A 12,669-nucleotide genomic window follows, 5' to 3' on the forward strand; every position below is an offset into this window, starting at 1 on the left:
CTGCTTGTGTGGGTGAGGTCAGGCCCCCTTGGTGGGGATGTAGGGCCAAGGGCAGAAAAAGCATGCCAGTAAGTCCTGAGCAATTTTCTTGCAAACACACACATGCACATACCCCAGAACACACACCCACACACACCACACACACCCCAGAACATACACACATACACCCAGAACACAAGAACAGCGAACTGAAGTGGTTGTTTCAGCCAACATTAAATTTCATCTCCGTCCGCTTTTTAGTAACCTGGTCAGACTCTAAGCTTTTTTCTCTTGTCTTCCCTTTTCTAAAAGAAAACATTCCCTAACCAAAATATGGAATTCATCTGCATTGTAATCCCAAGTGGAGCACAGACTCATTTCCTCTTGATCTGTGTTTCAACTACTCCCACTCACTCTCGTTTCTCATGGACAATGACTGGAAACACTCCCCAGTAGGAATTTCAACCGCCCTCTTTGAGACAGATGTTTTGGAAACCACTGACAAGCTGCCCGTCACTGTGAGGAACTCTCACAACCATTCAGATCCAAGCTGTGCTGGCTTCCCCACGCCCAGCTCTACCACCATCTGCAAGACCTTAGGTTCTATTAGATCAGCCAGATGCCTGTTATGTAGCAATTTTTTCTCCACATCCCCTTTAACCAACACATTCCCCATCAGGAGGCCACATCTGAGGCCCTATCTCAGCGAAGTCATCCTCATCTGCTATGGCATCAAGAGTGGGACTTCTCAGGTGTGTCTCTGTAACGATCCAGTACAGCAAACTTTTCAATGAAAACATGACTTTCAGGAAGTGCATGAGGCACTTGGGAAAGAAAAACGAACTTGTGTGAGCCACTAGGACCTGTTCATAAATTTCTTCTAGGCAAATGGGGCCCTGGTGGCTTGAGAGAGTTATTGCTCAATACTTCCTAGCACCCACACAAGTTTATGTTTCTCCTGAGGCGGGGGCGCCTCACTGGCTCTACGAGAGAAACGCAGTACAAGCTTCAGTCTTGTTCTGCTGTGATGCATGGAGGCTGAGTGTGCAAGCCACCTGGATGTGCTGTGAAATAGTTTCTCAAGCAGTTCCAGCTTTCCCAAACGCACCTATAAAAATAAAACTAAATGCCTGTTAAATTCACTCTTTAGGGGACCTACCTTGCTCCAACAGAGTCAACGGATGGGAGAGAAGTTTCAGCAGAACCTAGCCCTCTCACTGGAAACATCTGGTTACTGGTAGGAATAAGGAATAGGTTCGTGCACGTTTGGAAGGGTACCAAGTAAGAGAAGAACATACCCTCCCAAAGACTATGCTTACCCAGCGTTTGCTAAGGCCATGATACAGAAGAGGAACTGGAGAAGCCACACTGCCATTCGAGAAAAACATCCGACATTTAAGAACTTAAAACATGTGCAAAAGTTTCCCATCTGCCTTAGCAACATTACCTGCTGCTGTGGCTGCAAGAATTCTAATTTCTCCTGCACCAATAAAACTGTGGGTGACTGTGAGCCATCAAATTCAGGCACAAACACACTTCCAGGGCTGCACATGCCTGCTTAGTATTAGTACACACAGGGAAGATTAGACTGTTGGCTCCTTTTCTCTACATTCTTTTATTTTTCCCAAGGAGGATCATGTATATGCAACACTACATGTCAACTTTATTATGCAGCAAACTTGGAGAGGGTTGATCATGAAGTTGTATAATAACTATGACAAGAAAGACATTTTTCAAACTAGGTATCCTTAGGTACTCTACTTAGCAAAACCATTAGGGTGGAAAACCCACACAGACACAAAAATTAAAAAAAGGGACTAACAGAGAGAAGCAATGTAGCAAAACACTGAAGGACATAAACTCAAGCCAAAGGGACCTATCCACAGCTCCATTACTTTATCAGCTATGTGACCTTGGGCAAACGATACAGTCTCCGAGCCTCAGTTTACCCATGCGTGTGAAATGGGGAGAACAGAACCTACATTTATTAGCACAGACATATCCAGGGCACAGCGCTCAGCCAGTGGAAAGCTCTCAGTAATGGTAGCTTTTATCACATGACTCTTACTAAGCTTCAGCCCTGGACTCACTGGGGTTTACTTAAGAATGACAACCTGGCAAAGTCACCTGCACTCATGACTAGAATTGGCCTCATGCTCCCCTTGCCATTTAGAGGTCACAGTCTACATGCTCTGTTTATATTGACTAAGTTTCCTGGTGACATAGTAGTTACCCAGAAACATGTATTTGTTTAGTTCTTTGCTTTTTCACTGCTTCCAAATGTCTGTGGATTGATCAATGCAGATCCCAGAAATGTAATCATTACTTGCTTGGCTAAAGAGGCTTCTCTGTGTGTTTGTTTTTACTAGAAGTCAGTCCTCTGAACCTGCGGTTTGCAAACTTTCTTCTGAGCACAGAACATGATTTATCAACCGGAATCTGACAAGCAACCCTAGTTCTGTGTATGAGACAGATCAAAGCAGAGTGTGCTGATTAAAAGGCAAGAGGCTGACAAGGGCCACCTTGCTCCCATCACGACCATTACCTCCAGGGAGCCCCTAAAATGCTCCCAGGAACTGCTGCACTCTGGCACATGCTCAGAAAAACTCGGATCTAAATCACTCTGGCAACTCAGTCCTCATGGCCCTCAAACGCCACGTGGCCTGACCTTGAAGAATCTCCAGGCGGAGCTCCAGCTTTTCTCCTCCCAGCCTTATCAGTGACAGCAAAGTCAGAGATCCCTCGCTTACCCACCGTACCTAACACGGCGACCGTCTGCGAGGCATGCGGGCCTGGTTTTCTGTGTTTTACTGACTTATACCTGAGACACATCAATCCCTTAAAGAAAGGCACCGGGCCCACCATGTTCACACAGGAACCAGGCTACTGGCTTCTGGGGGAGCCAAGTTCCACTTAAGAGTTTTTTGTACCCATTAGGCCGTGATGGGCTTCCCTGGTGGCTCAGATGGTAAAGAATCTGCCTGCAATGCAGCAGACCCAGGTTCGGTCCTTGGGTCAACGAAGATCTTTTGGAGGAGGGCATGGCAACCCACTCCAGTATTCTTGCCTGGAGAATCCCATGGACAGAGGAGCCTGGCGGGCTACAGTCCACGGGGTCGCAAAGAATCAGACATGACTGAGCGACTAACACACACACACACACATACACACACACACACACACAGGGCATGACATATAAACCAGGGTCAATCTAATGTAACAAAAATTCCACAGAGCTTTCAGTGAAAATGACATGGCCCTGGTGGAATATATACTCCTTACAGTGCCTGTGAATTCCCAGCACAGCGTTCACACATATGACATGTCACGGGGACAAGAGATGAGAGAGTCTGAGCATGGGATGAGAATACTGAAGCAGCTGGAGAAAGTCATGGCTTTAGAAACTCAAGACTGGGAGGCAGTCCGCCCCGCCTGCTCCTCCGCTGCACGGCTGCTCAGCGGAAGCCAGCGGATACGTAAATGTGGGAAGGCAGGGGGGAGAGGGGACTAGTCCAGGGTGGTCCGAGGGGGACCGGCCAGGAGGCATGAGGCTGCAGCCAACCAATGAAAGGTCCCAGCCAATCGTGAGGCATGTCCTTCCTCCACCGAAGAAGCCGGCCCTTCTCCCCAGGGAAAGGTTGCAAGACTCCCAGCCTGAGACACTCGGAAACAGATTTTACAAAGCGCTCTGGAGTTTCCCGGGGAGCCATCTGGCCATGACGAAGGAAGAGGCTTCTCCAGCTCCAGCTTCCCATGGTTTTCGCATCCTTCTGCTTCTCCCCAACTCACTGCGGCCAGCATGGCTTTGGTGTGACCGTCACGATCCTCCAGCTAGAGCATTTTAAGATGGACATGGCTCTGCCTGAGGCCTCCTGCTGCAGTGTGTAAGCCCCAGATCACCCTGCCCACAGCCCGATATGGCCTTGGGGCGCTGAGAAGACGGCGGGGGTGACGGCCGGGCTCTCCGCAGTCAGGCCTCGGCAGGCAGCAGCACCCGGGCTGCATCCATTTTCACATCTCACCAGGGCCTGCCAAAAACGGGCCCCTTTGACATCTGCTAATCACATTTGCTCCACGGAGCCAGGAATAATTACACCCGCTCTATGACGGGAACGCTGGCAAGCTCTCACATCCCCACAGCTGGTCGGCGGGTGGAGCAGATGTCTGCTGGAATCTAATCACTAAGCTGGAAGAACGAGCCCTCAGTGACCCTGGTCACTTTCAGAGAGAGCTGTCAGCCCAGCCGTCGGCAAAGTGTTGGGTGGGCAGGCTCCACCGGCCCCATCAGCCCCTCTATCCTTCCTGAGGCCGTGCCTTCTCTGATTAGGTACCATTTCCTGGTGCCGTGACTCACATGCCACACACATTAGGTTCTTGTTAACTGTTCACGTGACTCGGGTTTCTGGAAAATCCCTGTCCAGAAATTTAGCTTTAAGCTGTAAAAGTTTCATAGGAAGTATCTGATTAGATAAACAACCATATTTTTTCTGTCTTGTTTCAAAGTTTTTGTTGGGCGCTACTGCTTATGTTAGTGTATCTGTTGACCATGGGTGTATAACAAAGTGCCTCAAAACTTAGTGGCTTAAAACAACAGTGACTTAACACTTCTCACGATTCCATGAGTTGCCTAGGCTCACTCACACACTGTTCTCAGCTGGGTCAGCTGTGCCAAAGTTCTCAGAAGCTTCAGTCACACAGCTGGCAGGTAATGGGGGCACCTCAGCTCTCCCCTCACTAGCCTCTCATCCTCTTGCAGGTCAGACTGGCTTCCTCACATGGAGGTTTCAGGGCGAAGCCCCAAGAGGGCAAACGTGAGGTGGTAGGACTTCTAGAGATCTGGACTCCAGAACTCACACCATACTTGGGCTGCGTTTGTCACTCCTGGCAAGTCAGAAGGCCATCTCAGACTCCAGGGGCAGGGAAATGGCTCCAGCTCTGGATGGGAGAGCTAGAAAAATCTGAGACCATCTCCCCCACTGTGTCAGAGTGACATGAGTTCTGGGAGATGGTTTGCAGGTGCTTTCAGATCAAAGGGGCCCCAGGACAAATGCTGAATGTTGTATGCCACCCTTGAGACATCACAGTACCCATTAACCCAGTAAAGTCTCTGAGAAGTCCCACAATAAGAATAAATCCTGTTTAACTTTGATTGATGATGAACACATTTATATAAGCAAAGGAACCTAGAACACCATTTTGGAAAGTGTGGTCATGAATCCTGGATTTGGGGAACGATTTTAGTTGAGTGTAACTAGCCTTTTTTAAAATTTTTATTTATTTGACTGTGCTGGGTCTTCATTGCTGTGTGGGCTTTCTCTAGTCACAGAATGCGGACCTCTCAGTGCAGTGGCTTCTTCTGTAAAGAGCACAGGCTCCAGCAGGTGCCGCACGTGAGCGCGGTAGCTGCGGGTCCCGGGCTCTGCAGTACAGGCTCAGTAGTTCTGGCACACAGACCTAGCTGCCCTACGGCACACGGGATCTTCCCAGTTCAGGGATCGAACCCAAGTCTCCTGCACTGGCAGGTGGTTTCTTAACCACTGAGCCACCAGGGAAGCCCAACATACTTTGTCTTGATGTCTTTTGAAAATCCCAGAAATGGCACGTGTCCAAAATACTCCTAATATGTGGAAGGGGCACATACTACTGCAAGCCCTGAGTTGGGGTCATAAAACTAAAGGTCACCACAGTTATCTTTCAGGTCATTAACCATGGAGAAACTTCTACTCAAAATCATTTTGATTAACCCTAAACAGTTTTTCTCAGGGTTGATGCACAAAGGTTTGGGGTCTTCACCTTCAGATGTAATATTTTTGAGCAAAGCCTTGATTCCTACAGAATGGATGTTGAGGTTCATGCTGCTTAACTTTCCCAACCCTAAAACTCAGTGACAATAGCATAATCAATATTCTTCTACAAGGAACTAATGAACCACTCAAGAACTACTCTACTTGTCTATAGCCCCTGATCTGTACCCTCCCATACAATTTTCTGTTCAGGCAGAAAGAAAAGTTCATCCATCCTCAAAACTTGGCAGCTTTCGATGGTTATGGTATGGAAACAATGAATCTAACACTGGTCATTAGACTATGATGATCTCAACAGTGGGTGAGATTTATACAGGCAAGGCCAGGTCAAATCAAGATTTAGGGCTGTTAGGTTGACAGCACTTACCATATTGGAAATGACAAGATCAGTCTCTCCAGATTCAATGACTGGACCCCCATCTCAGTCCTTGCACAAGGAGAAGCATGCCAGGGCACAGTGAAGGCATGCTGCAAACTGGATGCTAAGTACAAGACTGAACACACATCCTATTTACTTTTGTTTTTTCTCTTGTGCTGGGGATATTGATGGACAAGGGATAGAGAGAAGGATTTGTGTGTCTGGCTGCTAGATCCATTTCTTACATTTGATTATTCTAACATTCATTCACTAAAGAACAATGATTCACCCAAAGACACATGGCAGCCAGGGGCCAAGTTACTAAATCAGACTCAAGAGGTCCTAACATTTCTCTCTTGGGCATCAAATACTTTTAAGTCTTCATCTTATGCTATGAAATCATCAGGGAAACATCTCCTGGAAGCCTGAATGCAGTTTCAAAGGATGGAATAAAAGTGAATCTACAGAGGAATGGGGAATTCCATGGGAAAAAACATTCCATGAATGATAAAAGAGGAAGCAGAAATTCCTAAGGGAAAAAGAATCATGAGTACACTGATCAGTTTAAGAAATACACAAGGTGACTGTTTAGGGGAATTCTATAGAAAAGCCACTTAAAAAGCCTTTTTGAGAATGGTTGAACTGTATGTAACTTTTAACTTGAGCAGCCAGAGGTCAGTCAGTCTAGAATCGGTGGGATGGTTATTCAATAGACTCCCTGGGGCTCCCAGTGAGGTATTTGGGAATCACTTTCAGCTCCTGCTCCTAATTCACCCTGAGAAATGTCCCCAGAACCTGGACACCACATTGAGTTCTTTTCCCCTCAACCAGGTGGCTCCTCCATTGGAAATGAGACAAAAATGACAACTAATTGAATTAAACTGTTAAATGTAATAAGAGGGAAAACCTGAGGCCAACTTACTGTTTTGTTCCTTTCCTCAATCCACATACTAAAGAATTCTAAGAGCAAGTGTGCCCCTTGAGCATACCCCAAAGCACCAACATGCTAATGCCTGTGAGACAACCTGTATAGAAAAGGGAAGAAATCAGGAAAAAAATAAGCACCACTAATTCCATATACTGTTAAATATAGCTAGAAGTTTAGAACACAGAAATGTGGAACACTTGGGGCTGGATGGACTAATAGGGAAGACATGGCAAAGAAAGAATAAACAGTACATTTTATGCATAATATTGACCACCTGCATGAAGCATGTCAATTTCCCCTTCAACAAGGCATTCCCAGGCCTTACAAGGATCACTAAGCAGCCACTTAGCACAAAATGTAGGTTTCACTGCCAGAAGGCTGCACTGATGACATTTTGAACCTCGCACAGGTTCTACAAGCTCCATCCGTCATCCTGCACCTAAGTAGCTTCCACAAGAGCAGGATGTTTGACGGGAACATGGGCATGAGCCGATAGAAATGGTGTGACTGCGTGGGGGACACCTGCTGATACTGGTGAGGGGAGAGGGCACCGGCAGGGGGAAAGCACCCTCACAGGCTGACTTCTGCCTGCCTGCACAACGTCACTCACACCAACCGCTCCTGGCTGCCTGACCACGTTCTGCACCTTCCGGCTCCTTGCCTTTGCCCTCACTGGTCTCCACCTGGGCTGTCATTCTCCTCCTACATCCCTGGGTGAAACCGAGTCATCTTTAAGGCCCAAGTCCAACGTCACAGCTCTGGGAGGCCTCCCTAAGCAGCAGGATTAAGTGCTCTTTGCTTTGTCCCCAAAATAATCAATATATCACAGTGGCAGCTACATCTCTGCTGGTTTCACGGCTGCACCGGTCGGGTCGGGGCGGGGGTGTCTTTCAGGGCAGGAATACTCCCCTGTTACTCCACCATCACAAAACAGGTCTAAGTAATCAGATACCTCATAGTATCAAGCTCTTGTGCCTTCATCCCCTAGATGACATCAACGGAACAGCCAAGAGGATGCTAGGATATATTTTCCATGTTAAGATGTTTCATCAAGACTGTTGTAGAAAAGAACAGACAAACACGTAGCAGAGAAGTATTCTTTTTAAGGTCCGCTAAGCACTGGATTCCACCTTTTTTTCTTCCCCAGGAATTTCCCCAAGTAATGAAGGTGGCCTCATTCACACTTGGCTGCCCACAGATTTCCGTCAGATTTTTGTTTTCTTCCAGATCTGAGTGCATGGAAAAAATATCGTAATTTCCTTAAAGGCCTAACTATAATTCTGTAGGCTGATTAGCACTGAGGAAACCGCGACCCTCTGAGGAGCCTGGACAATCCATCTGTTCCATTTGTTACCGTAATGGCTTATCACAACCTTTGTGACTAAGGCATGATATATTATTTTAGGAACAACATCTACATACCTCTCAGAGATCCCCTCTACATCCTCCCTTCCCCATTTCAAAAACAGTTGCTCATTTCCAGTATTTTTCAAATCCACCCTGACATCAATCAAGCACTGACATGACTTAAGTACTTTCTGCTAACAGTCTCTGCCTGTGCTTTGTCTCTGACCATCTCAAGCGATCTAGCCCATCCATGAAACAATGTTGTCCAATAATAAACTGGAATTTTATTTTGCTGAGTTGTTCTAACAACAACAACAACAAAAAGAAGGTTGAAGCAGCATACACTGTCGGTGCCCTAGCCGTACCTGCCTCAGCCCCCTCTCCCACACACGCACACAGCAAGGACTCGGGACCTTCGCCTGATGGTTTTCTTCTGACCCCTGCAAGAAACAGACCTTAAGCCCTGGCCTTGGGAGCAGCTCTCAATGACACATGTGGGCTGGAGGAGACATATCCCAGTGTTCCGGCCCCTCAGATGGCATGTTTCCGAAGACTGTTGCTTAGAATTCACCAGGGATTGAGCAACCTGTTCAAGAGCACCCTCTTCTTGGCTTTCTTCTCCCCACCTCACGTGCCTAGTCCCCTAAAAATGCTTTCAGGATAAGCTCCCAGGAAGCCTACTTGTGTTTAAATCGTTGTCACAGGATCTGTACTGGGGGAACCAGATCTAAGGAAAGTACCAACAAGGAAGTAACTTGATATCGATAAGGGAAGGCAGAACCCTGGGACATTCCATGTTCATGTACAGTCAATATTCATAGTAAATAAAATATCATCATGGCATATTCATGCTGAAGGACCTTTCCGTGTCTTGGCCATAGGAGCCTGACAGCCTCAGGAAGCAAACGGAGCTGTCTTAAATCTCTGGGAATTAGTGTATCATATGTGTTCAAAAGATTGGATTTCAGTGGTTGTTTCCAGATTCCATGGTATTAAATTTCCTTTTATTCTTCCCAGCACCATATTTTCAATAAGCCCTAAAAAAAAAAAAAAAAAACTACCCCTGAGTAAGGATATTTTGCTATTGTAACAGTCTTTCAATCTTTGGGAGATAACTCACCATTATTTTCATTCTCCAAAATATTAATTTTACTCCCTCAAAGAATCTTATTAAAATAGCTGCATTTCTTGCCTGGGAGGTGAAGTTGAAAAGCTAGCTAAAAAGGATAATTCCAATATTACAGGAAAATAATACACATGGAATATGGAAATAATTAAGACCCAAAGAAAAAAATGTCAAACCCTCAAGTCAAAAACACTTCAATTAGAGAATAATGCCCAGGGCCTCTCACTTGACTAATACGTGTTAGACATTATTCAAGGTGTAGTTTGCTTTAAGCCAAGCAGGTAGGTGAAGAATTCACATTTCTATAAAAGATAAATTAATGGAGGATGATTTGCTTCACACAAACAATAAATATTCCATTATAATGCTATGCCCTGAAAAACATCAATTTTATTTTTTTAAAAACCTGACTTACTTATTTTAAAGACTGTCTCTAACTGAGAAAGCATATATCATTCATTCACAGCATGAAACCTCAACTAGGGCAGGGTGAGAGCGATGCAGCAGAAGGATAGGGAGGAGGCAGCAGCAATTAGAACCTCATGTAACCCACGGGATGTTGTCAGTGAGGGAAAAGCAGGGTCTCAAGATGCTCCCCGGGTGTCTAGCATGGAGGATGCAGTGGAGGTCTTTGTACCCGAAGAGAGAATCCAGGGACAGGGCCAGTCAGGGAAAGGGAACAGGTCCACTTGGGGGCACACAGCATTAGAAGTGCCAATGAAGCAGCAGGGTTCCTAAAATGGTCCTGACGCAGGAAAGGAATAGAGACGCAGATGTAGAGGATGAACTTGTGGATGCAGTGGAGGAAGGAGAGGGTAGGATGAATTGACAGTAGCATGGACATATACAGGAGCTTCTTCCCTGATAGCTCAGTGGGTAAAGAATCTGCCTGCAGTGCAGGAGACCCCCGTTCAATTCCTGGGTTAGGAAGATCCCCTGGAGAAGGGAAAGGCTACCCACTCCAGAATTCTGGCCTGGAGAATTCCATGGACTGTATAGTCCATGGGGGTGCAGAGTCAGACACGACTGAGCGACTTTGAATGGACATATACAGACTATCATGTATAAAATAGATAGCTAATGGGAACCTGCTGTCTAACACAGGGAGCTCAGCCTGGTGCTCTCTGATGACCTAAAGGGGTAGGATAGGACAGGGTGGGAGGGAGGCTCAAAGGAGGTGGGGGGGATATATGCATACTTATAGCTGATTCATACTGTTGTACAACAGAAACTAACACAAAATTGTAAAGCAATTATCCTTCAATTTAAAAAGGAAACACACCAGGGGGAGACCCCCCATAGGCAGGAGGCTACATGGGTCTGCAGCCTGGAAGAGGGGTTTGGACTGGGGAGGTTTGGCCTGTGGACTGTGGCTAAAGGCACAGAACAGGCTAGAGAATTTGGAGACTGCAGGAAGGTAAGGAGAGAAAGCGGTCAAAGACTGCCTGCAAACAATACTAAGGGGCAAGCAAGAAAAGTCAGTCAAACAGCCTGAGAAGAAACATGAGCAGAAAAGCAGCAGGTAAGCATCACTTCAAGGGGTCAATGAACACTTCATTATGAGCCAACATACCGTGTATTTATTATTCCTCTGTCACCAGATATTACAGGGTGCAGTGTGACGCCTACAAGGTCTGGGGGGTCGGGGAAACAAGTGCTCACTGGGTAGAGCTGACTTTCCAGATGCTGACTGTCACAACAGACAAGCCACATCATGACCCCCAAGTGTACTCTCTTTGACACTTCCATGCTTGATTTCCCCTCAAATATGGCCAATTTGGCGAGCAAGTAACAGGCTTTCCTGGTGGCTCAGAGGGTAAAGAGTCCACCTGCAATGCAAGAGACCTGGGTTTGATCCCTGGGTCGGGAAGATCACCTGGAGAAGACAATAGCTACGCATTCCAGTATTCTTGCCTGGGAAATCCCATGGGCAGAGAAACCTGGCAGGCTACAGTCCATAGGATCTTAAAGAGTTGGACATGACTTAAGCAGCTAACACTATTAGTGAGAAGACACTAGGCTCAAAGTTACACATTCCAATATATCCTTCTAGGAAAATGGAAAAAAATTACAAATGTCCCAGTTGTCATAAATGACAACTTGACCTGAAAAGGACCATAAAGGAATAGTCACAAAAGAGAAAAAAAAATGACTCTTCTACTTAAAAAAAAACGATCAATTTTACTGGTAGTAAAAACAGTAAAATTTGAAATGATATGTCATTCTCACTTCCCAAAGCAGCAAGATTTAAAGATCTGATGATCTCCAAGGTGTGCCAAGGCAATTATGCTCTTATAATGTCAATGAGAGCCCAACTTTCCTGGATAGATTTTAAAAACTCAACTTATATTTCTAAAAAGATATTCAAAGTTTATATTTAACACCTTAAAAAAACAGAAGACACTATGATTGTCAAAAACAAAAGATTAAAATGATTTAAATATATACCGTAAGACAGAATATTCAACCATTGAAATTTTAGACAAACTTTTTATGACATGGGGAAATGCTCATAATATTAAACAAAAAAGTAACTGAATATAAAGTTGTATGCAGAATAAGTGCTCAGTTATGTGAAGAAAAGAATGCACAAAACGAAAACTTGGCCATTACACTGGCAGTGGTGACACCCAAGGGAATTGTTTTTTTTCCGTTCTTGCTTATACTTTTCTGTATGAACGTGGATTACTCTGATAATCAGGAGAAAAACACATACAAACATTCTCTGGCAATTCTAGTCCAGCCACAAGTACATAAGATGGCTGAGTCCCTTGTCCACCTGAAACTATTAATATCACAATAGTGTTAACTGGCTATACTCCAATATAAAATACAAAGTTTTCCTTTTTTTAAAAAAAAAGAGTTAGGTATATTAAGGCTATTGCTTGGCTTCAAGAGTATACCAGTGTTCAAAGGCACAAGACTGAGGTGTGACCTTTAAGCATATAAAAAACCATCTTTGCTTTGAGATGTGCATATGATATAAATATATTAATACAAGCATAAAACAAAGACTATCAGAGTAGCTAGGTAAAAATGTAACTCTTGGTGTTTCGCCCAAGTGACTTTCTCTGTACCAAGTACCAAGTGTTAGTCGCTCATGTCCGACTCTGTGCGAACCCATGGA

The 12,669-nt window shown here is 45.3% G+C and overlaps 1 protein-coding gene across 5 annotated transcripts in view; it reads right to left on the bottom strand.

Annotated features, from left to right (window-relative positions):
- Positions 1–12,669, bottom strand: part of LHFPL2 (LHFPL tetraspan subfamily member 2) — a 279,198-nt gene that overhangs the window by 63,570 nt on the left and 202,959 nt on the right. Inside the window, exon 4 of one of the 5 annotated variants that reach the window (XR_014058468.1) lies at positions 7,318–9,453. The exons of the other annotated variants lie outside the window; for them this stretch is intronic. The gene's annotated coding sequence lies outside the window, so the exon portion shown is untranslated. Of the gene's footprint in view, positions 1–7,317; positions 9,454–12,669 lie in introns of those variants that run through there. 5 annotated transcript variants of the gene reach the window in all.

Source organism: Giraffa tippelskirchi, chromosome 7, assembly GCF_054371585.1.
Source record: "Giraffa tippelskirchi isolate mGirTip1 chromosome 7, T2T-mGirTip1v1.2.pri, whole genome shotgun sequence".
NCBI classification, from domain to species: domain Eukaryota; kingdom Metazoa; phylum Chordata; class Mammalia; order Artiodactyla; family Giraffidae; genus Giraffa; species Giraffa tippelskirchi.